The following is a 23,728-nucleotide window of genomic DNA, read 5'->3' as shown; positions in this document are numbered from 1 at the left end:
GGACGATGTATTGAGTCGCGACGCAATTTGTGTGTCCCATCGTCATTAACAGGCTCTGAACGTTACAATTCACTGTCAGTTTTGCGTCGGATTCGAAAATCTAGACTCACAGGAGAACGAGCATATGGTGCCCGAGGCAGCACTAGACCCTTGGAGACAAGTCGGCTGTAGGACGATGTATTGAATCGCGACGCAATTTGTGTGTTCCATCGTCATTAACAGGCTCTGAACGTTACAATTCACTGTCAGTTTTGCGTCGGATTCGAAAATCTAGACTCACAGATGAACGACCATAAGGTGCCCGAGGCAGCACTAGACCCTTGGAGACAAGTCGGCTGTGGGACGATGTATTGAATCGCGACGCAATTTGTGTGTTCCATCGTCATTAAGAGGCTCTGAACGTTACAATTCACTCTCAGTTTTGCGTCGGATTCGAAAATCTAGACTCACAGGAGAACGACCATAAGGTGCCCGAGGCAGCAATAGACCCTTGGAGACAAGTCGGCTGGAGGACGATGTATTGAGACGCGACGCAATTTGTGTGTCCCATCGTCATTAAGAGGCTCTGAACGTTACAATTAATTGTCAGTTTTGCGCCGGATTCGAAAAACTAGACTCATAGGAGAACGACCAAGAGGTGCCAGGAGCAGCAATACTACCTCGGAGACATGTCGGCTGGAGGACGATGTATTGAATCGCGACGCAATTTGTGTGTTCCAACGTCATTAAGAGGCTCTGAGCGTTACAATTAACTGTCAGTTTTGCGCCGGATTCGAAAATCTAGACTCACAGATGAACGACCATAAGGTGCCCGAGGCAGCAAGAGACCCTTGGAGACAAGTTGGCTGTAGGACGATGTATTGATTCGCGACGCAATTTGTGTGTTCCATCGTCATCAAGAGGCTCTGAACCTTACAATTAACTGTCAGTTTTGCGTCGGGTTCGAAAATCTAGACTCACCGATGAACGACCATAAGGTGCCCGAGGCAGCAATAGACCCTTCGAGACAAGTCGGCTGGAGGACGATGTATTGAATCGCGACGCAATTTGTGTGTTCCATCGTCATTAACAGGCTCTGAACGTTACAATTAACTGTCAGTTTTGCGTCGTATTCTGAAAACTAGACTCACAGGAGAACGACCATAAGGTGCCCGAGGCAGCAAGAGACCCTTGGAGACAGGTCGGCTGTGGGACGATGTATTGAGACGCGACGCAATTTGTGTGTCCCATCGTCATTAACAGGCTCTGAACGTTACAATTAACTGTCAGTTTTGCGTCGGATTCGAAAATCTAGACTCACAGATGAACGACCATAAGGTGCCCTAGGCAGCACTAGACCCTTGGAGACAAGTTGGCTGTAGGACGATGTATTGAATCGCGACGCAATTTGTGTGTTCCATCGTCATTAAGAGGCTCTGAACGTTACAATTAACTGTCAGTTTTGCGTCGGATTCGAAAATCTAGACTCACAGGAGAACGACCATAAGGTGCCCGAGGCAGCAATAGACCCTTGGAGACAAGTCGGCTGGAGGACGATGTATTGAGACCCGACGCAATTTGTGTGTTCCATCGTCATTAACAGGCTCTGAACGTTACAATTAATTGTCAGTTTTGCGTCCTATTCGAAAAACTAGACTCACAGGAGAACGACCTTAAGGTGCCCGAGGCACCAATAGACCCTTCGAGACAAGTCGGCTGGAGGACGATGTATTGAATCGCGACGCAATTTGTGTGTTCCATCGTCATCAAGAGGCTCTGAACGTTACAATTCACTCTCAGTTTTGCGTCGGATTCGAAAATCTAGACTCACAGGAGAACGACCATAAGGTGCCCGAGGCAGCAATAGACCCTTGGAGACAAGTCGGCTGGAGGACGATGTATTGAATCGCGACGCAGTTTGTGTGTTCCATCGTCATTAAGAGGCTCTGAACGTTACAATTAACTGTCAGTTTTGCGTCGGATTCGAAAATCTAGACTCACAGGAGAACGACCATAAGGTGCCCGAGGCACCAATAGACCCTTCGAGACAAGTCGGCTGGAGGACGATGTATTGAATCGCGACGCAATTTGTGTGTTCCATCGTCATCAAGAGGCTCTGAACGTTACAATTCACTCTCAGTTTTGCGTCCGATTCGAAAATCTAGACTCACAGGAGAACGAGCATATGGTGCCCGAGGCAGCACTAGACCCTTGGAGTCAAGTCGGCTGTAGGACGATGTATTGAGTCGCGACGCAATTTGTGTGTCCCATCGTCATTAACAGGCTCTGAACGTTACAATTAACTGTCAGTTTTGCGTCGGATTCGAAAATCTAGACTCACACGAGAACGAGCATATGGTGCCCGAGGCAGCACTAGACCCTTGGAGACAAGTCGGCTGTAGGACGATGTATTGAATCGCGACGCAATTTGTGTGTTCCATCGTCATCAAGAGGCTCTGAACGTTACAATTCACTGTCAGTTTTGCGCCGGATTCGAAAAACTAGACTCATAGGAGAACGACCATAAGAGGCCCGAGGAACCAATAGACCCTTCGAGACAAGTCGGCTGGAGGACGATGTATTGAATCGCGACGCAATTTGTGTGTCCCATAGTCATTAACAGGCTCTGAACGTTACAATTAACTGTCAGTTTTGCATCGCATTCGAAAAACTAGACTCACAGGAGAACGAGCATATGGTGCCCGAGGCAGCACTAGACCCTTGGAGACAAGTCGGCTGTAGGACGATGTATTGAATCGCGACGCAATTTGTGTGTTCCATCGTCATTAAGAGGCTCTGAACGTTACAATTAACTGTCAGTTTTGCATCGCATTCGAAAAACTAGACTCACAGGAGAACGAGCATAAGGTGCCCGAGGCAGCAATAGACCCTTCGAGACAAGTCGGCTGGAGGACGATGTATTGAGTCGCGACGCAATTTGTGTGTCCCATCGTCATTAACAGGCTCTGAACGTTACAATTCACTGTCAGTTTTGCGTCGGATTCGAAAATCTAGACTCACAGGAGAACGAGCATATGGTGCCCGAGGCAGCACTAGACCCTTGGAGACAAGTCGGCTGTAGGACGATGTATTGCATCGCGACGCAATTTGTGTGTTCCATCGTCATTAAGAGGCTCTGAACGTTACAATTAATTGTCAGCTTTGCGCCGGATTCGAAAAACTAGACTCATAGGAGAACGACCATAAGAGGGCCGAGGCACCAATAGACCCTTCGAGACAAGTCGGCTCTAGGACTATGTATTGAGTCGCGACGCAATTTGTGTGTCCCATCGTCATTAACAGGCTCTGAACGTTACAATTAACTGTCAGTTTTGCGTCGGATTCGAAAATCTAGACTCACAGGAGAACGAGCATATGGTGCCCGAGGCAGCACTAGACCCTTGGAGACAAGTCGGCTGTAGGACGATGTATTGAATCGCGACGCAATTTGTGTGTTCCATCGTCATCAAGAGGCACTGAACGTTACAATTCACTGTCAGTTTTGCGTCGGATTCGAAAATCTAGACTCACAGGAGAACGAGCATATGGTGCCCGAGGTAGCACTAGACCCTTGGAGACAAGTCGGCTGTAGGACGATGTATTGAATCGCGACGCAATTTGTGTGTCCCATCGTCATTAACAGGCTCTGAACGTTACAATTAATTGTCAGTTTTGTATCGCATTCGAAAAACTAGACTCACAGGAGAACGACCATAATGTGCCCGAGGCAGCAATAGACCCTTGGAGACAAGTCGGCTGGAGGACGATGTATGGAATCGCGACGCAATTTGTGTGTTCCATCGTCATTAAGAGGCTCTGAACGTTACAATTAACTGTCAGTTTTGCGTCGGATTCGAAAATCTAGACTCACAGGAGAACTACCATAAGGTGCCCGAGGCAGCACTAGACCCTTGGAGAAGAGTCGGCTGGAGGACGATGTATTGAATCGCGACGCAATTTGTGTGTTCCATCGTCATTAACAGGCTCTGAACGTTACAATTAACTGTCAGTTTTGCGTCGGATTCGCAAATCTAGACTCACAGGAAAACGACCATAAGGTGCCCGAGGCAGCACTAGACCCTTGGAGACAAGTCGGCTGGAGGACGATGTATTGAGTCGCGACGCATTTTGTGTGTCCCATCGTCATTAACAGGCTCTGAACGTTACAATTAACTGTCAGTTTTGCGTCGGATTCGAAAATCTAGACTCACAGGAGAACGAGCAAATGGTGCCCGAGGCAGCACTAGACCCTTGGAGACAAGTCGGCTGTAGGACGATGTATTGAATCGCGACGCAATTTGTGTGTTCCATCGTCATCAAGAGGCTCTGAACGTTACAATTCACTTTCAGTTTTGCGTCGGATTCGAAAATCTAGACTCACAGATGAACGACCATAAGGTGCCCGAGGCAGCACTAGACCCTTGGAGACAAGTCGGCTGTAGGACGATGTATTGAATCGCGACGCAATTTGTGTGTTCCATCGTCATTAAGAGGCTCTGAACGTTAAAATTAACTGTCAGTTTTGCGTCGGATTCGAAAATCTAGACTCACAGGAGAACGACCATAAGGTGCCCGAGGCAGCAATAGACCCTTGGAGACAAGTCGGCTGGAGGACGATGTATTGAGACGCGACGCAATTTGTGTGTCCCATCGTCATTAAGAGGCTCTGAACGTTACAATTAATTGTCAGTTTTGCGCCGGATTCGAAAAACTAGACTCATAGGAGAACGACCAAGAGGTGCCAGGAGCAGCAATACTACCTCGGAGACATGTCGGCTGGAGGACGATGTATTGAATCGCGACGCAATTTGTGTGTTCCATCGTCATCAAGAGGCTCTGAACGTTACAATTCACTCTCAGTTTTGCGTCGGATTCGAAAATCTAGACTCACAGGAGAACGAGCATATGGTGCCCGAGGCAGCACTAGACCCTTGGAGTCAAGTCGGCTGTAGGACGATGTATTGAGTCGCGACGCAATTTGTGTGTCCCATCGTCATTAACAGGCTCTGAACGTTACAATTAACTGTCAGTTTTGCGTCGGATTCGAAAATCTAGACTCACAGGAGAACGAGCATATGGTGCCCGAGGCAGCACTAGACCCTTGGAGACAAGTCGGCTGTAGGACGATGTATTGAATCGCGACGCAATTTGTGTGTTCCATCGTCATCAAGAGGCTCTGAACGTTACAATTCACTGTCAGTTTTGCGCCGGATTCGAAAAACTAGACTCATAGGAGAACGACCATAAGAGGCCCGAGGCACCAATAGACCCTTCGAGACAAGTCGGCTGGAGGACGATGTATTGAATCGCGACGCAATTTGTGTGTCCCATAGTCATTAACAGGCTCTGAACGTTACAATTAACTGTCGATTTTGCATCGCATTCGAAAAACTAGACTCACAGGAGAACGAGCATGTGGTGCCCGAGGCAGCACTAGACCCTTGGAGACAAGTCGGCTGTAGGACGATGTATTGAATCGCGACGCAATTTGTGTGTTCCATCGTCATTAAGAGGCTCTGAACGTTACAATTAACTGTCAGTTTTGCATCGCATTCGAAAAACTAGACTCACAGGAGAACGAGCATAAGGTGCCCGAGGCAGCAATAGACCCTTCGAGACAAGTCGGCTGGAGGACGATGTATTGAGTCGCGACGCAATTTGTGTGTCCCATCGTCATTAACAGGCTCTGAACGTTACAATTCACTGTCAGTTTTGCGTCGGATTCGAAAATCTAGACTCACAGGAGAACGAGCATATGGTGCCCGAGGCAGCACTAGACCCTTGGAGACAAGTCGGCTGTAGGACGATGTATTGCATCGCGACGCAATTTGTGTGTTCCATCGTCATTAAGAGGCTCTGAACGTTACAATTAATTGTCAGTTTTGCGCCGGATTCGAAAAACTAGACTCATAGGAGAACGACCATAAGAGGCCCGAGGCACCAATAGACCCTTCGAGACAAGTCGGCTGTAGGACTATGTATTGAGTCGCGACGCAATTTGTGTGTCCCATCGTCATTAACAGGCTCTGAACGTTACAATTAACTGTCAGTTTTGCGTCGGATTCGAAAATCTAGACTCACAGGAGAACGAGCATATGGTGCCCGAGGCAGCACTTGACCCTTGGAGACAAGTCGGCTGTAGGACGATGTATTGAATCGCGACGCAATTTGTGTGTTCCATCGTCATCAAGAGGCACTGAACGTTACAATTCACTGTCAGTTTTGCGTCGGATTCGAAAATCTAGACTCACAGGAGAACGAGCATATGGTGCCCGAGGCAGCACTAGACCCTTGGAGACAAGTCGGCTGTAGGACGATGTATTGAATCGCGACGCAATTTGTGTGTCCCATCGTCATTATGAGGCTCTGAACGTTACAATTAACTGTCAGTTTTGCATCGCATTCGAAAAACTAGACTCACAGGAGAACGAGCATAAGGTGCCCGAGGCAGCAATAGACCCTTCGAGACAAGTCGGCTGGAGGACGATGTATTGAATCGCGAAGCAATTTGTGTGTCCCATCGTCATTATGAGGCTCTGAACGTTACAATTAATTGTCAGTTTTGCATCGCATTCGAAAAACTAGACTCACAGGAGAACGACCATAATGTGCCCGAGGCAGCAATAGACCCTTGGAGACAAGTCGGCTGGAGGACGATGTATGGAATCGCGACGCAATTTGTGTGTTCCATCGTCATTATGAGGCTCTGAACGTTACAATTAACTGTCAGTTTTGCATCGCATTCGAAAAACTAGACTCACAGGAGAACGAGCATAAGGTGCCCGAGGCAGCAATAGACCCTTCGAGACAAGTCGGCTGGAGGACGATGTATTGAATCGCGAAGCAATTTGTGTGTTCCATCGTCATTAAGAGGCTCTGAACGTTACAATTAACTGTCAGTTTTGCGTCGGATTCGAAAATCTAGACTCACAGGAGAACTACCATAAGGTGCCCGAGGCAGCACTAGACCCTTGGAGACAAGTCGGCTGGAGGACGATGTATTGAATCGCGACGCAATTTGTGTGTTCCATCGTCATTAACAGGCTCTGAACGTTACAATTAACTGTCAGTTTTGCGTCGGATTCGAAAATCTAGACTCACAGGAAAACGACCATAAGGTGCCCGAGGCAGCACTAGACCCTTGGAGACAAGTCGGCTGGAGGACGATGTATTGAGTCGCAACGCATTTTGTGTGTCCCATCGTCATTAACAGGCTCTGAACGTTACAATTAACTGTCAGTTTTGCGTCGGATTCGAAAATCTAGACTCACAGGAGAACGAGCATTTGGTGCCCGAGGCAGCACTAGACCCTTGGAGACAAGTCGGCTGTAGGACGATGTATTGAATCGCGACGCAATTTGTGTGTTCCATCGTCATCAAGAGGCTCTGAACGTTACAATTCACTTTCAGTTTTGCGTCGGATTCGAAAATCTAGACTCACAGATGAACGACCATAAGGTGCCCGAGGCAGCACTAGACCCTTGGAGACAAGTCGGCTGTAGGACGATGTATTGAATCGCGACGCAATTTGTGTGTTCCATCGTCATTAAGAGGCTCTGAACGTTACAATTAACTGTCAGTTTTGCGTCGGATTCGAAAATCTAGACTCACAGGAGAACGACCATAAGGTGCCCGAGGCAGCAATAGACCCTTGGAGACAAGTCGGCTGGAGGACGATGTATTGAGACGCGACGCAATTTGTGTGTCCCATCGTCATTAAGAGGCTCTGAACGTTACAATTAATTGTCAGTTTTGCGCCGGATTCGAAAAACTAGACTCATAGGAGAACGACCAAGAGGTGCCAGGAGCAGCAATACTACCTCGGAGACATGTCGGCTGGAGGACGATGTATTGAATCGCGACGCAATTTGTGTGTTCCAACGTCATTAAGAGGCTCTGAACGTTACAATTAACTGTCAGTTTTGCGCCGGATTCGAAAATCTAGACTCACAGATGAACGACCATAAGGTGCCCGAGGCAGCAATAGACCCTTGGAGACAAGTCGGCTGTAGGACGATGTATTGAATCGCGACGCAATTTGTGTGTTCCATCGTCATCAAGAGGCACTGAACGTTACAATTCACTGTCAGTTTTGCGTCGGATTCGAAAATCTAGACTCACAGGAGAACGAGCATATGGTGCCCGAGGCAGCACTAGACCCTTGGAGACAAGTCGGCTGTAGGACGATGTATTGAATCGCGACGCAATTTATGTGTCCCATCGTCATTAACAGGCTCTGAACGTTACAATTAACTGTCAGTTTTGCGTCGGATTCGAAAATCTAGACTCACAGGAGAACGAGCATATGGTGCCCGAGGCAGCACTAGACCCTTGGAGACAAGTCGGCTGTAGGACGATGTATTGAATCGCGACGCAATTTGTGTGTTCCATCGTCATCAAGAGGCTCTGAACGTTACAATTCACTGTCAGTTTTGCGCCGGATTCGAAAAACTAGACTCATAGGAGAACGACCATAAGAGGCCCGAGGCACCAATAGACCCTTCGAGACAAGTCGGCTGGAGGACGATGTATTGAATCGCGACGCAATTTGTGTGTCCCATAGTCATTAACAGGCTCTGAACGTTACAATTAACTGTCAGTTTTGCATCGCATTCGAAAAACTAGACTCACAGGAGAACGAGCATATGGTGCCCGAGGCAGCACTAGACCCTTGGAGACAAGTCGGCTGTAGGACGATGTATTGAATCGCGACGCAATTTGTGTGTTCCATCGTCATTAAGAGGCTCTGAACGTTACAATTAACTGTCAGTTTTGCATCGCATTCGAAAAACTAGACTCACAGGAGAACGAGCATAAGGTGCCCGAGGCAGCAATAGACCCTTCTAGACAAGTCGGCTGGAGGACGATGTATTGAGTCGCGACGCAATTTGTGTGTCCCATCGTCATTAACAGGCTCTGAACGTTACAATTAACTGTCAGTTTTGCATCGCATTCGAAAAACTAGACTCACAGGAGAACGAGCATAAGGTGCCCGAGGCAGCAATAGACCCTTCGAGACAAGTCGGCTGGAGGACGATGTATTGAATCGCGAAGCAATTTGTGTGTCCCATCGTCATTATGAGGCTCTGAACGTTACAATTAATTGTCAGTTTTGCATCGCATTCGAAAAACTAGACTCACAGGAGAACGACCATAATGTGCCCGAGGCAGCAATAGACCCTTGGAGACAAGTCGGCTGGAGGACGATGTATGGAATCGCGACGCAATTTGTGTGTTCCATCGTCATTATGAGGCTCTGAACGTTACAATTAACTGTCAGTTTTGCATCGCATTCGAAAAACTAGACTCACAGGAGAACGAGCATAAGGTGCCCGAGGCAGCAATAGACCCTTCGAGACAAGTCGGCTGGAGGACGATGTATTGAATCGCGAAGCAATTTGTGTGTTCCATCGTCATTAAGAGGCTCTGAACGTTACAATTAACTGTCAGTTTTGCGTCGGATTCGAAAATCTAGACTCACAGGAGAACTACCATAAGGTGCCCGAGGCAGCACTAGACCCTTGGAGACAAGTCGGCTGTAGGACGATGTATTGAATCGCGACGCAATTTGTGTGTTCCATCGTCATTAACAGGCTCTGAACGTTACAATTAACTGTCAGTTTTGCGTCGGATTCGAAAATCTAGACTCACAGGAAAACGACCATAAGGTGCCCGAGGCAGCACTAGACCCTTGGAGACAAGTCGGCTGGAGGACGATGTATTGAGTCGCAACGCATTTTGTGTGTCCCATCGTCATTAACAGGCTCTGAACGTTACAATTAACTGTCAGTTTTGCGTCGGATTCGAAAATCTAGACTCACAGGAGAACGAGCATTTGGTGCCCGAGGCAGCACTAGACCCTTGGAGACAAGTCGGCTGTAGGACGATGTATTGAATCGCGACGCAATTTGTGTGTTCCATCGTCATCAAGAGGCTCTGAACGTTACAATTCACTTTCAGTTTTGCGTCGGATTCGAAAATCTAGACTCACAGATGAACGACCATAAGGTGCCCGAGGCAGCACTAGACCCTTGGAGACAAGTCGGCTGTAGGACGATGTATTGAATCGCGACGCAATTTGTGTGTTCCATCGTCATTAAGAGGCTCTGAACGTTACAATTAACTGTCAGTTTTGCGTCGGATTCGAAAATCTAGACTCACAGGAGAACGACCATAAGGTGCCCGAGGCAGCAATAGACCCTTGGAGACAAGTCGGCTGGAGGACGATGTATTGAGACGCGACGCAATTTGTGTGTCCCATCGTCATTAAGAGGCTCTGAACGTTACAATTAATTGTCAGTTTTGCGCCGGATTCGAAAAACTAGACTCATAGGAGAACGACCAAGAGGTGCCAGGAGCAGCAATACTACCTCGGAGACATGTCGGCTGGAGGACGATGTATTGAATCGCGACGCAATTTGTGTGTTCCAACGTCATTAAGAGGCTCTGAACGTTACAATTAACTGTCAGTTTTGCGCCGGATTCGAAAATCTAGACTCACAGATGAACGACCATAAGGTGCCCGAGGCAGCAATAGACCCTTGGAGACAAGTCGGCTGTAGGACGATGTATTGATTCGCGACGCAATTTGTGTGTTCCATCGTCATCAAGAGGCTCTGAACCTTACAATTAACTGTCAGTTTTGCGTCGGATTCGAAAATCTAGACTCACCGATGAACGACCATAAGGTGCCCGAGGCAGCAATAGACCCTTCGAGACAAGTCGGCTGGAGGACGATGTATTGAATCGCGACGCAATTTGTGTGTTCCATCGTCATTAACAGGCTCTTAACGTTACAATTAACTGTCAGTTTTGCGTCGTATTCTGAAAACTAGACTCACAGGAGAACGACTATAAGGTGCCCGAGGCAGCAAGAGACCCTTGGAGACAGGTGGGCTGTGGGACGATGTATTGAGACGCGACCTAATTTGTGTGTCCCATCGTCATTAACCGGCTCTGAACGTTACAATTAACTGTCAGTTTTGCGTCGGATTCGAAAATCTAGACTCACAGGAGAACGACCATAAGGTGCCCGAGGCAGCACTAGACCCTTGCAGACAAGTCGGCTGTAGGACGATGTATTGAATCGCGACGATATTTGTGTGTTCCATCGTCATTAAGAGGCTCTGAACGTTACAATTAACTGTCAGTTTTGCGTCGGATTCGAAAATCTAGACTCACAGGAGAACGAGCATATGGTGCCCGAGGCAGCACTAGACCCTTGGAGACAAGTCGGCTGTAGGACGATGTATTGAATCGCGACGCAATTTGTGTGTTCCATCGTCATCAAGAGGCACTGAACGTTACAATTCACTGTCAGTTTTGCGTCGGATTCGAAAATCTAGACTCACAGGAGAACGAGCATATGGTGACCGAGGCAGCACTAGACCCTTGGAGACAAGTCGGCTGTAGGACGATGTATTGAATCGCGACGCAATTTGTGTGTTCCATCGTCATCAAGAGGCTCTGAACGTTACAATTCACTGTCAGTTTTGCGCCGGATTCGAAAAACTAGACTCATAGGAGAACGACTATAAGAGGCCCGAGGCACCAATAGACCCTTCGAGACAAGTCGGCTGGAGGACGATGTATTGAATCGCGACGCAATTTGTGTGTCCCATAGTCATTAACAGGCTCTGAACGTTACAATTAACTGTCAGTTTTGCATCGCATTCGAAAAACTAGACTCACAGGAGAACGAGCATATGGTGCCCGAGGCAGCACTAGACCCTTGGAGACAAGTCGGCTGTAGGACGATGTATTGAATCGCGACGCAATTTGTGTGTTCCATCGTCATTAAGAGGCTCTGAACGTTACAATTAATTGTCAGTTTTGCATCGCATTCGAAAAACTAGACTCACAGGAGAACGAGCATAAGGTGCCCGAGGCAGCAATAGACCCTTCGAGACAAGTCGGCTGGAGGACGATGTATTGAGTCGCGACGCAATTTGTGTGTCCCATCGTCATTAACAGGCTCTGAACGTTACAATTCACTGTCAGTTTTGCGTCGGATTCGAAAATCTAGACTCACAGGAGAACGAGCATATGGTGCCCGAGGCAGCACTAGACCATTGGAGACAAGTTGGCTGTAGGACGATGTATTGCATCGCGACGCAATTTGTGTGTTCCATCGTCATTAAGAGGCTCTGAACGTTACAATTAATTGTCAGCTTTGCGCCGGATTCGAAAAACTAGACTCATAGGAGAACGACCATAAGAGGCCCGAGGCACCAATAGACCCTTCGAGACAAGTCGGCTGTAGGACTATGTATTGAGTCGCGACGCAATTTGTGTGTCCCATCGTCATTAACAGGCTCTGAACGTTACAATTAACTGTCAGTTTTGCGTCGGATTCGAAAATCTAGACTCACAGGAGAACGAGCATATGGTGCCCGAGGCAGCACTAGACCCTTGGAGACAAGTCGGCTGTAGGACGATGTATTGAATCGCGACGCAATTTGTGTGTTCCATCGTCATCAAGAGGCACTGAACGTTACAATTCACTGTCAGTTTTGCGTCGGATTCGAAAATCTAGACTCACAGGAGAACGAGCATATGGTGCCCGAGGCAGCACTAGACCCTTGGAGACACGTCGGCTGTAGGACGATGTATTGAATCGCGACGCAATTTGTGTGTTCCATCGTCATTAACAGGCTCTGAACGTTACAATTAACTGTCAGTTTTGCGTCGGATTCGAAAATCTAGACTCACAGGAAAACGACCATAAGGTGCCCGAGGCAGCACTAGACCCTTGGAGACAAGTCGGCTGGAGGACGATGTATTGAGTCGCAACGCATTTTGTGTGTCCCATCGTCATTAACAGGCTCTGAACGTTACAATTAACTGTCAGTTTTGCGTCGGATTCGAAAATCTAGACTCACAGGAGAACGAGCATATGGTGCCCGAGGCAGCACTAGACCCTTGGAGACAAGTCGGCTGTAGGACGATGTATTGAATCGCGACGCAATTTGTGTGTTCCATCGTCATCAAGAGGCTCTGAACGTTACAATTCACTTTCAGTTTTGCGTCGGATTCGAAAATCTAGACTCACAGATGAACGACCATAAGGTGCCCGAGGCAGCACTAGACCCTTGGAGACAAGTCGGCTGTAGGACGATGTATTGAATCGCGACGCAATTTGTGTGTTCCATCGTGATTAAGAGGCTCTGAACGTTACAATTAACTGTCAGTTTTGCGTCGGATTCGAAAATCTAGACTCACAGGAGAACGACCATAAGGTGCCCGAGGCAGCAATAGACCCTTGGAGACAAGTCGGCTGGAGGACGATGTATTGAGACGCGACGCAATTTGTGTGTCCCATCGTCATTAAGAGGCTCTGAACGTTACAATTAATTGTCAGTTTTGCGCCGGATTCGAAAAACTAGACTCATAGGATAACGACCAAGAGGTGCCAGGAGCAGCAATACTACCTCGGAGACATGTCGGCTGGAGGACGATGTATTGAATCGCGACGCAATTTGTGTGTTCCAACGTCATTAAGAGGCTCTGAACGTTACAATTAACTGTCAGTTTTGCGCCGGATTCGAAAATCTAGACTCACAGATGAACGACCATAAGGTGCCCGAGGCAGCAATAGACCCTTGGAGACAAGTCGGCTGTAGGACGATGTATTGATTCGCGACGCAATTTGTGTGTTCCATCGTCATCAAGAGGCTCTGAACCTTACAATTAACTGTCAGTTTTGCGTCGGATTCGAAAATCTAGACTCACCGATGAACGACCATAAGGTGCCCGAGGCAGCAATAGACCCTTCGAGACAAGTCGGCTGGAGGACGATGTATTGAATCGCGACGCAATTTGTGTGTTCCATCGTCATTAACAGGCTCTGAACGTTACAATTAACTGTCAGTTTTGCGTCGTATTCTGAAAACTAGACTCACAGGAGAACGACCATAAGGTGCCCGAGGCAGCAAGAGACCCTTGGAGACAGGTGGGCTGTGGGACGATGTATTGAGACGCGACCTAATTTGTGTGTCCCATCGTCATTAACAGGCTCTGAACGTTACAATTAACTGTCAGTTTTGCGTCGGATTCGAAAATCTAGACTCACAGGAGAACGACCATAAGGTGCCCGAGGCAGCACTAGACCCTTGGAGACAAGTCGGCTGTAGGACGACGTATTGAATCGCGACGCAATTTGTGTGTTCCATCGTCATTAAGAGGATCTAAACGTTACAATTAACTGTCAGTTTTGCGTCGGATTCGAAAATCTAGACTCACAGGAGAACGAGCATATGGTGCCCGAGGCAGCACTAGACCCTTGGAGTCAAGTCGGCTGTAGGACGATGTATTGAGTCGCGACGCAATTTGTGTGTCCCATCGTCATTAACAGGCTCTGAACGTTACAATTAACTGTCAGTTTTGCGTCGGATTCGAAAATCTAGACTCACAGGAGAACGAGCATATGGTGCCCGAGGCAGCACTAGACCCTTGGAGACAAGTCGGCTGTAGGACGATGTATTGAATCGCGACGCAATTTGTGTGTTCCATCGTCATCAAGAGGCTCTGAACGTTACAATTCACTGTCAGTTTTGCGCCGGATTCGAAAAACTAGACTCATAGGAGAACGACCATAAGAGGCCCGAGGCACCAATAGACCCTTCGAGACAAGTCGGCTGGAGGACGATGCATTGAATCGCGACGCAATTTGTGTGTCCCATAGTCATTAACAGGCTCTGAACGTTACAATTAACTGTCGATTTTGCATCGCATTCGAAAAACTAGACTCACAGGAGAACGAGCATATGGTGCCCGAGGCAGCACTAGACCCTTGGAGACAAGTCGGCTGTAGGACGATGTATTGAATCGCGACGCAATTTGTGTGTTCCATCGTCATTAAGAGGCTCTGAACGTTACAATTAACTGTCAGTTTTGCATCGCATTCGAAAAACTAGACTCACAGGAGAACGAGCATAAGGTGCCCGAGGCAGCAATAGACCCTTCGAGACAAGTCGGCTGGAGGACGATGTATTGAGTCGCGACGCAATTTGTGTGTCCCATCGTCATTAACAGGCTCTGAACGTTACAATTCACTGTCAGTTTTGCGTCGGATTCGAAAATCTAGACTCACAGTAGAACGAGCATATGGTGCCCGAGGCAGCACTAGACCCTTGGAGACAAGTCGGCTGTAGGACGATGTATTGCATCGCGACGCAATTTGTGTGTTCCATCGTCATTAAGAGGCTCTGAACGTTACAATTAATTGTCAGTTTTGCGCCGGATTCGAAAAACTAGACTCATAGGAGAACGACCATAAGAGGCCCGAGGCACCAATAGACCCTTCGAGACAAGTCGGCTGTAGGACTATGTATTGAGTCGCGACGCAATTTGTGTGTCCCATCGTTATTAACAGGCTCTGAACGTTACAATTAACTGTCAGTTTTGCGTCGGATTCGAAAATCTAGACTCACAGGAGAACGAGCATATGGTGCCCGAGGCAGCACTAGACCCTTGGAGACAAGTCGGCTGTAGGACGATGTATTGAATCGCGACGCAATTTGTGTGTTCCATCGTCATCAAGAGGCACTGAACGTTACAATTAACTGTCAGTTTTGCATCGCATTCGAAAATCTAGACTCACAGGAGAACGAGCATAAGGTGCCCGAGGCAGCAATAGACCCTTCGAGACAAGTCGGCTGGAGGACGATGTATTGAATCGCGAAGCAATTTGTGTGTCCCATCGTCATTATGAGGCTCTGAACGTTACAATTAATTGTCAGTTTTGCATCGCATTCGAAAAACTAGACTCACAGGAGAACGACCATAATGTGCCCGAGGCAGCAATAGACCCTTGGAGACAAGTCGGCTGGAGGACGATGTATGGAATCGCGACGCAATTTGTGTGTTCCATCGTCATTATGAGGCTCTGAACGTTACAATTAACTGTCAGTTTTGCATCGCATTCGAAAAACTAGACTCACAGGAGAACGAGCATAAGGTGCCCGAGGCAGCAATAGACCCTTCGAGACAAGTCGGCTGGAGGACGATGTATTGAATCGCGAAGCAATTTGTGTGTTCCATCGTCATTAAGAGGCTCTGAACGTTACAATTAACTGTCAGTTTTGCGTCGGATTCGAAAATCTAGACTCACAGGAGAACTACCATAAGGTGCCCGAGGCAGCACTAGACCCTTGGAGACAAGTCGGCTGGAGGACGATGTATTGAATCGCGACGCAATTTGTGTGTTCCATCGTCATTAACAGGCTCTGAACGTTACAATTAACTGTCAGTTTTGCGTCGGATTCGAAAATCTAGACTCACAGGAAAACGACCATAAGGTGCCCGAGGCAGCACTAGACCCTAGGAGACAAGTCGGCTGGAGGACGATGTATTGAGTCGCAACGCATTTTGTGTGTCCCATCGTCATTAACAGGCTCTGAACGTTACAATTAACTGTCAGTTTTGCGTCGGATTCGAAAATCTAGACTCACAGGAGAACGAGCATTTGGTGCCCGAGGCAGCACTAGACCCTTGGAGACAAGTCGGCTGTAGGACGATGTATTGAATCGCGACGCAATTTGTGTGTTCCATCGTCATCAAGAGGCTCTGAACGTTACAATTCACTTTCAGTTTTGCGTCGGATTCGAAAATCTAGACTCACAGATGAACGACCATAAGGTGCCCGAGGCAGCACTAGACCCTTGGAGACAAGTCGGCTGTAGGACGATGTATTGAATCGCGACGCAATTTGTGTGTTCCATCGTCATTAAGAGGCTCTGAACGTTACAATTAACTGTCAGTTTTGCGTCGGATTCGAAAATCTAGACTCACAGGAGAACGACCATAAGGTGCCCGAGGCAGCAATAGACCCTTGGAGACAAGTCGGCTGGAGGACGATGTATTGAGACGCGACGCAATTTGTGTGTCCCATCGTCATTAAGAGGCTCTGAACGTTACAATTAATTGTCAGTTTTGCGCCGGATTCGAAAAACTAGACTCATAGGAGAACGACCAAGAGGTGCCAGGAGCAGCAATACTACCTCGGAGACATGTCGGCTGGAGGACGATGTATTGAATCGCGACGCAATTTGTGTGTTCCATCGTCATCAAGAGGCTCTGAACCTTACAATTAACTGTCAGTTTTGCGTCGGATTCGAAAATCTAGACTCACCGATGAACGACCATAAGGTGCCCGAGGCAGCAATAGACCCTTCGAGACAAGTCGGCTGGAGGACGATGTATTGAATCGCGACGCAATTTGTGTGTTCCATCGTCATTAACAGGCTCTGAACGTTACAATTAACTGTCAGTTTTGCGTCGTATTCTGAAAACTAGACTCACAGGAGAACGACTATAAGGTGCCCGAGGCAGCAAGAGACCCTTGGAGACAGGTGGGCTGTGGGACGATGTATTGAGACGCGACCTAATTTGTGTGTCCCATCGTCATTAACAGGCTCTGAACGTTACAATTAACTGTCAGTTTTGCGTCGGATTCGAAAATCTAGACTCACAGGAGAACGACCATAAGGTGCCCGAGGCAGCACTAGACCCTTGGAGACAAGTCGGCTGTAGGACGATGTATTGAATCGCGACGATATTTGTGTGTTCCATCGTCATTAAGAGGCTCTGAACGTTACAATTAACTGTCAGTTTTGCGTCGGATTCGAAAATCTAGACTCACAGGAGAACGACCATAAGGTGCCCTAGGCAGCAATAGACCCTTGGAGACAAGTCGGCTGGAGGACGATGTATTGAATCGCGACGCAATTTGTGTGTTCCATCGTCATTAAGAGGCTCTGAACGTTACAATTAACTGTCAGTTTTGCGTCGGATTCGAAAATCTAGACTCACAGGAGAACGACCATAAGGTGCCCGAGGCACCAATAGACCCTTCGAGACAAGTCGGCTGGAGGACGATGTATTGAATCGCGACACAATTTGTGTGTTCCATCGTCATCAAGAGGCTCTGAACGTTACAATTCACTCTCAGTTTTGCGTCGGATTCGAAAATCTAGACTCACAGGAGAACGAGCATATGGTGCCCGAGGCAGCACTAGACCCTTGGAGTCAAGTCGGCTGTAGGACGATGTATTGAGGCGCGACGCAATTTGTGTGTCCCATCGTCATTAACAGGCTCTGAACGTTACAATTAACTGTCAGTTTTGCGTCGGATTCGAAAATCTAGACTCACAGGAGAACGAGCATATGGTGCCCGAGGCAGCACCAGACCCTTGGAGACAAGTCGGCTGTAGGACGATGTATTGAATCGCGACGCAATTTGTGTGTTCCATCGTCATTAAGAGGCTCTGAACGTTACAATTAATTGTCAGTTTTGCGCCGGATTCGAAAAACTAGACTCATAGGAGAACGACCATAAGAGGCCCGAGGCACCAATAGACACATCGAGACAAGTCGGCTGGAGGACGATGTATTGAATCGCGACGCAATTTGTGTGTTCCATCGTCATTAAGAGGCTCTGAACGTTACAATTCACTCTCAGTTTTGCGTCGGATTCGAAAATCTAGACTCACAGGAGAACGACCATAAGGTGCCCGAGGCAGCACTAGACCCTTGGAGACAAGTCGGCTGTAGGACGATGTATTGCATCGCGACGCAATTTGTGTGATCCATCGTCATTAACAGGCTCTGAACGTTACAATTCACTGTCAGGTTTGCGTCGGATTCGAAAATCTAGACTCACAGGAGAACGACCATAAGGTGCCCTTGGAGACAAGTCGGCTGGAGGACGATGTATTGAATCGCGACGCAATTTGTGTGTTCCATCGTCATTAAGAGGCTCTGAACGTTACAATTAACTGTCAGTTTTGCGTCGGATTCGAAAATCTGGACTCACAGGAGAACAACCATAAGGTGCCCGAGGCACCAATAGACCCTTCGAGACAAGTCGGCTGTAGGACGATGTATTGAGTCGCGACGCAATTTGAGTGTCCCATCGTCATTAACAGGCTCTGAACGTTACAATTAACTGTCAGTTTTGCGTCGGATTCGAAAATCTAGACTCACAGGAGAACGAGCATATGGTGCCCGAGGCAGCACTAGACCCTTGGAGACAAGTCGGCTGTAGGACGATGTATTGAATCGCGACGCAATTTGTGTGTTCCATCGTCATCAAGAGGCTCTGAACGTTACAATTCACTGTCAGTTTTGCGTCGGATTCGAAAATCTAGACTCACAGGAGAACGAGCATATGGTGCCCGAGGCAGCACTAGACCCTTGGAGACAAGTCGGCTGTAGGACGATGTATTGAATCGCGACGCAATTTGTGTGTCCCTTCGCATTAACAGGCTCTGAACGTTACAACTAATTGTCAGTTTTGCATTGCATTCGAAAAACTAGACTCACAGGAGAACGACGATAAGGTGCCCGAGGCAGCAATAGACCCTTGGAGACAAGTCGGCTGGAGGACGATGTATTGAATCGCGACGCAATTTGGGTGTCCAATCGTCATTAAGAGGCTCTGAACGTTACAATTAACTGTCAGTTTTGCATCGCATTCGAAAAACTAGACTCACAGGAGAACGAGAATAAGGTGCCCGAGGCAGCAATAGACCCTTCGAGACAAGTCGGCTGGAGGACGATGTATTGAATCGCGACGCAATTTGTGTGTTCCATCGTCATTAAGAGGCTCTGAACGTTACAATTAACTGTCAGTTTTGCGTCGGATTCGAAAATCTAGACTCACAGGAGAACGACCATAAGGTGCCCGAGGCAGCAATAGACCCTTCGAGACAAGTCGGCTGGAGGACGAGGTATTGAATCGCGACGCAATTTGTGTGTCCCATCGTCATTAACAGGCTCTGAACGTTACAATTAACTGTCAGTTTTGCGTCGTATTCTGAAAACAAGACTCACAGGAGAACGACCATAAGGTGCCCGAGGCAGCAAGAGACCCTTGGAGACAGGTCGGCTGTGGGACGATGTATTGAATCGCGACGCAATTTGTGTGTTCCATCGTCATCAAGAGGCTCTGAACGTTACAATTAACTGTCAGTTTTGCGTCGGATTCGAAAATCTAGACTCTCAGGAGAACGACCATAAGGTGCCCGAGGCAGCACTAGACCCTTGGAGACAAGTCGGCTGTAGGACGATGTATTGAATCGCGACGCAATTTGTGTGTTCCATCGTCATTAGGAGGCTCTGAAAGTTACAATTAACTGTCAGTTTTGCGTCGGATTCGAAAATCTAGACTCACAGGAGAACGACCATAAGGTGCCCGAGGCAGCACTAGACCCTAGACCCTAGACCAGCCGACTTGTCTCCAAGGGTCTATAGCTGCCTCGGGCACCTTATCGTCGTTCTCCTGTGAGTTTAGTTTTTCGAATCCGACGCAAAACTGACAGTTAATTGTAACGTTCAGAGCCTGTTAATGACGATGGAACACACAAATTGCGTCGCCATTCAATACATCGTCCTCCAGCCGAATTGTCTCCGAGGTACTATTGCTGCCCCGGGCACCTTTTGGTCGTTCTCCTAGGAGTATAGTTTTTCGAATCCGGCGCAAAACTGACAGTTAATTGTAACGTTCAGAGCCTCTTAATGAAGATGGAACACACAAATTGCGTTCGCGATTCAATACATCGTCCTCCAGCCGACTTGTCTCCAAGGGTCTAGTGCTGCCTCGGTCACCTTATGGTCGTTCTGCTGTGAGTCTAGATTTTCGAATCCGACGCAAAACTGAAAGTTAATTGTAACGTTCAGAGCCTCTTAATGACGATGGAACACACAAATTGCGTCGCGATTCAGTACATCGTCCTCCAGCCGAATTGTCTCCGAGGTACTATTGCTGCCCCGGGCACCTTTTGGTCGTTCTCCTAGGAGTATAGTTTATCGAATCCGGCGCAAAACTGACAGTTAATTGTAACGTTCAGAGCCTCTTAATGACGATGGAACACACAAATTGCGTCGCGATTCAATACATCGTCCTCCAGCCGACTTGTCTCCAAAGGTCTAGTGTTGCCTCGGGCACCTCATGGTCGTTCTCCTGTGAGTCTAGATTTTCGAATCCGACGCAAAACTGACAGTTAATTGTAACGTTCAGAGCCTCTTAATGACGATGGAACACACAAATTGCGTCGCGATTCAATACATCGTCCTCCAGCCGACTTGTCTCCAAGAGTCTAGTGCTGCCTCGGGCACCTTATGGTCGTTCTCCTGTGAGTCTAGATTTTCGAATCCGACGCAAAACTGACAGTTAATTGTAACGTTCAGAGCCTGTTAATGACGATGGAACACACAAATTGCGTCGCCATTCAATACATCGTCCTCCAGCCGACTTGTCTCCGAGGTAGTATTGCTGTCCCGGGCACCTTTTGGTCGTTCTCCTATGAGTCTAGTTTATCGAATCAGGCGCAAAACTGACAGTTAATTGTAACGTTCAGAGCCTCTTAATGACGATGGAACACACAAATTGCGTCGCGATTCAATACATCGTCCTCCAGCCGACTTGTCTCCAAGAGTCTAGTGCTGCCTCGGGCACCTTATGGTCGTTCTCCTGTGAGTCTAGATTTTCGAATCCGACGCAAAACTGACAGTTAATTGTAACGTTCAGAGCCTCTTAATGACGATGGAACACACAAATTGCGTCGCGATTCAATACATCGTCCTCCAGCCGACTTGTCTCCGAGGTACTATTGCTGCCTCGGGCACCTTATCGTCGTTCTCCTGTGAGTTTAGTTTTTCGAATCCGACGCAAAACTGACAGTTAATTGTAACGTTCACAGCCTCTTAATGACGATGGAACACACAAATTGCGTCGCGATTCAATACATCGTCCTCCAGCCGACTTGTCTCCAAGGGTCTATAGCTGCCTCGGGCACCTTATCGTCGTTCTCCTGTGAGTTTAGTTTTTCGAATCCGACGCAAAACTGGCAGGTTAATTGTAACGTTCAGAGCCTGTTAATGACGATGGAACACACAAATTGCGTCGCGATTCAATACATCGTCCTCCAGCCGAATTGTCTCCGAGGTACTATTGCTGCCCCGGGCACCTTTTGGTCGTTCTCCTAGGAGTATAGTTTTTCGAATCCGGCGCAAAACTGACAGTTAATTGTAACGTTCAGAGCCTCTTAATGAAGATGGAACACACAAATTGCGTCGCGATTCAATACATCGTCCTCCAGCCGACTTGTCTCCAAGGGTCTAGTGATGCCTCGGGCACCTTATGGTCGTTCTGCTGTGAGTCTAGATTTTCGAATCCGACGCAAAACTGACAGTTAATAGTAACGTTCAGAGCCTCTTAATGACGATGGAACACACAAATTGCGTCGCGATTCAATACATCGTCCTACAGCCGAATTGTCTCAGAGGTACTATTGCTGCCCCGGGCACCTTTTGGTCGTTCTCCTAGGAGTATAGTTTTTCGAATCCGGCGCAAAACTGACAGTTAATTGTAACGTTCAGAGCCTCTTAATGACGATGGAACACACAAATTGCGTCGCGATTCAATACATCGTCCTCCAGCCGACTTGTCTCCGAGGTAGTATTGCTGTCCCGGGCACCTTTTGGTCGTTCTCCTATGAGTCTAGTTTATCGAATCAGGCGCAAAACTGACAGTTAATTGTAACGTTCAGAGCCTCTTAATGACGATGGAACACACAAATTGCGTCGCGATTCAATACTTCGTCCTCCAGCCGACTTGTCTCCAAGGGTCTAGTGCTGCCTCGGGCACCTTATGGTCGTTCTTCTGTGAGTCGAGATTTTCCAATCCGACGCAAAACTGACAGTTAATTGTAACGTTCAGAGCCTGATAATGACGATGGAACACGCAATTTGCGTTGCGATTCAATACATCGTCCTCCAGCCGAATTGTCTCCAAGGGTCTATTGCTGCATCGGGCACCTTATGGTCGTTCTCCTGTGAGTCTAGATTTTCGAATCCGGCGCAAAACTGACAGTTAATAGTAACGTTCAGAGCCTCTTAATGACGATGGAACACACAAATTGCGTCGCGATTCAATACATCGTCCTCCAGCCGAATTGTCTCAGAGGTACTATTGCTGCCGCGGGCACCTTTTGGTCGTTCTCCTAGGAGTATAGTTTTTCGAATCCGGCGCAAAACTGACGGTTAATTGTAACATTCAGAGCCTCTTAATGACGATGGAACACACAAATTGCGTCGCGATTCAATACATCGTCCTCCAGCCGACTTGTCTCCAAGGGTCTAGTGCTGCCTCGGGGACCTTATGGTCGTTCTCCTGTGAGTCTAGATTTTCGAATCCGACGCAAAACTGACAGTTAATTGTAACGTTCAGAGCCTCTTAATGACGATGGAACACACAAATTGCGTCGCGATTCAATACATCGTCCTCCAGCCGAATTGTCTCCGAGGTACTATTGCTGCCCCGGGCACCTTTTGGTCGTTCTCCTAGGAGTATAGTTTTTCGAATCCGGCGCAAAACTGACAGTTAATTGTAACGTTCAGAGCCTCTTAATGACGATGGAACACACAAATTGCGTCGCGATTCAATACATCGTCCTCCAGCCGACTTGTCTCCAAGGGTCTAGTGCTGCCTCGGGCGCCTTATGGTCGTTCTCCTGTGAGTCTAGATTTTTGAATCCGACGCAAAACTGACAGTTAATTGTAACGTTCAGAGCCTCTTAATGACGATGGAACACACAAATTGCGTCGCGATTCAATACATCGTCCTCCAGCAGACTTGTCTCCAAGGGTCTAGTGCTGCTTCGGGCACCTTATGGTCGTTCTGCTGTGAGTCTAGATTTTCGAATCCGACGCAAAACTGACAGTTAATTGTAACGTTCAGAGCCTCTTA

This window comes from Schistocerca nitens, unplaced genomic scaffold (assembly GCF_023898315.1).
Source record: "Schistocerca nitens isolate TAMUIC-IGC-003100 unplaced genomic scaffold, iqSchNite1.1 HiC_scaffold_373, whole genome shotgun sequence".
NCBI classification, from domain to species: domain Eukaryota; kingdom Metazoa; phylum Arthropoda; class Insecta; order Orthoptera; family Acrididae; genus Schistocerca; species Schistocerca nitens.
The sequence above is the reverse complement of the archived record's forward strand: the minus strand, read 5'-3'. Positions refer to the sequence as shown.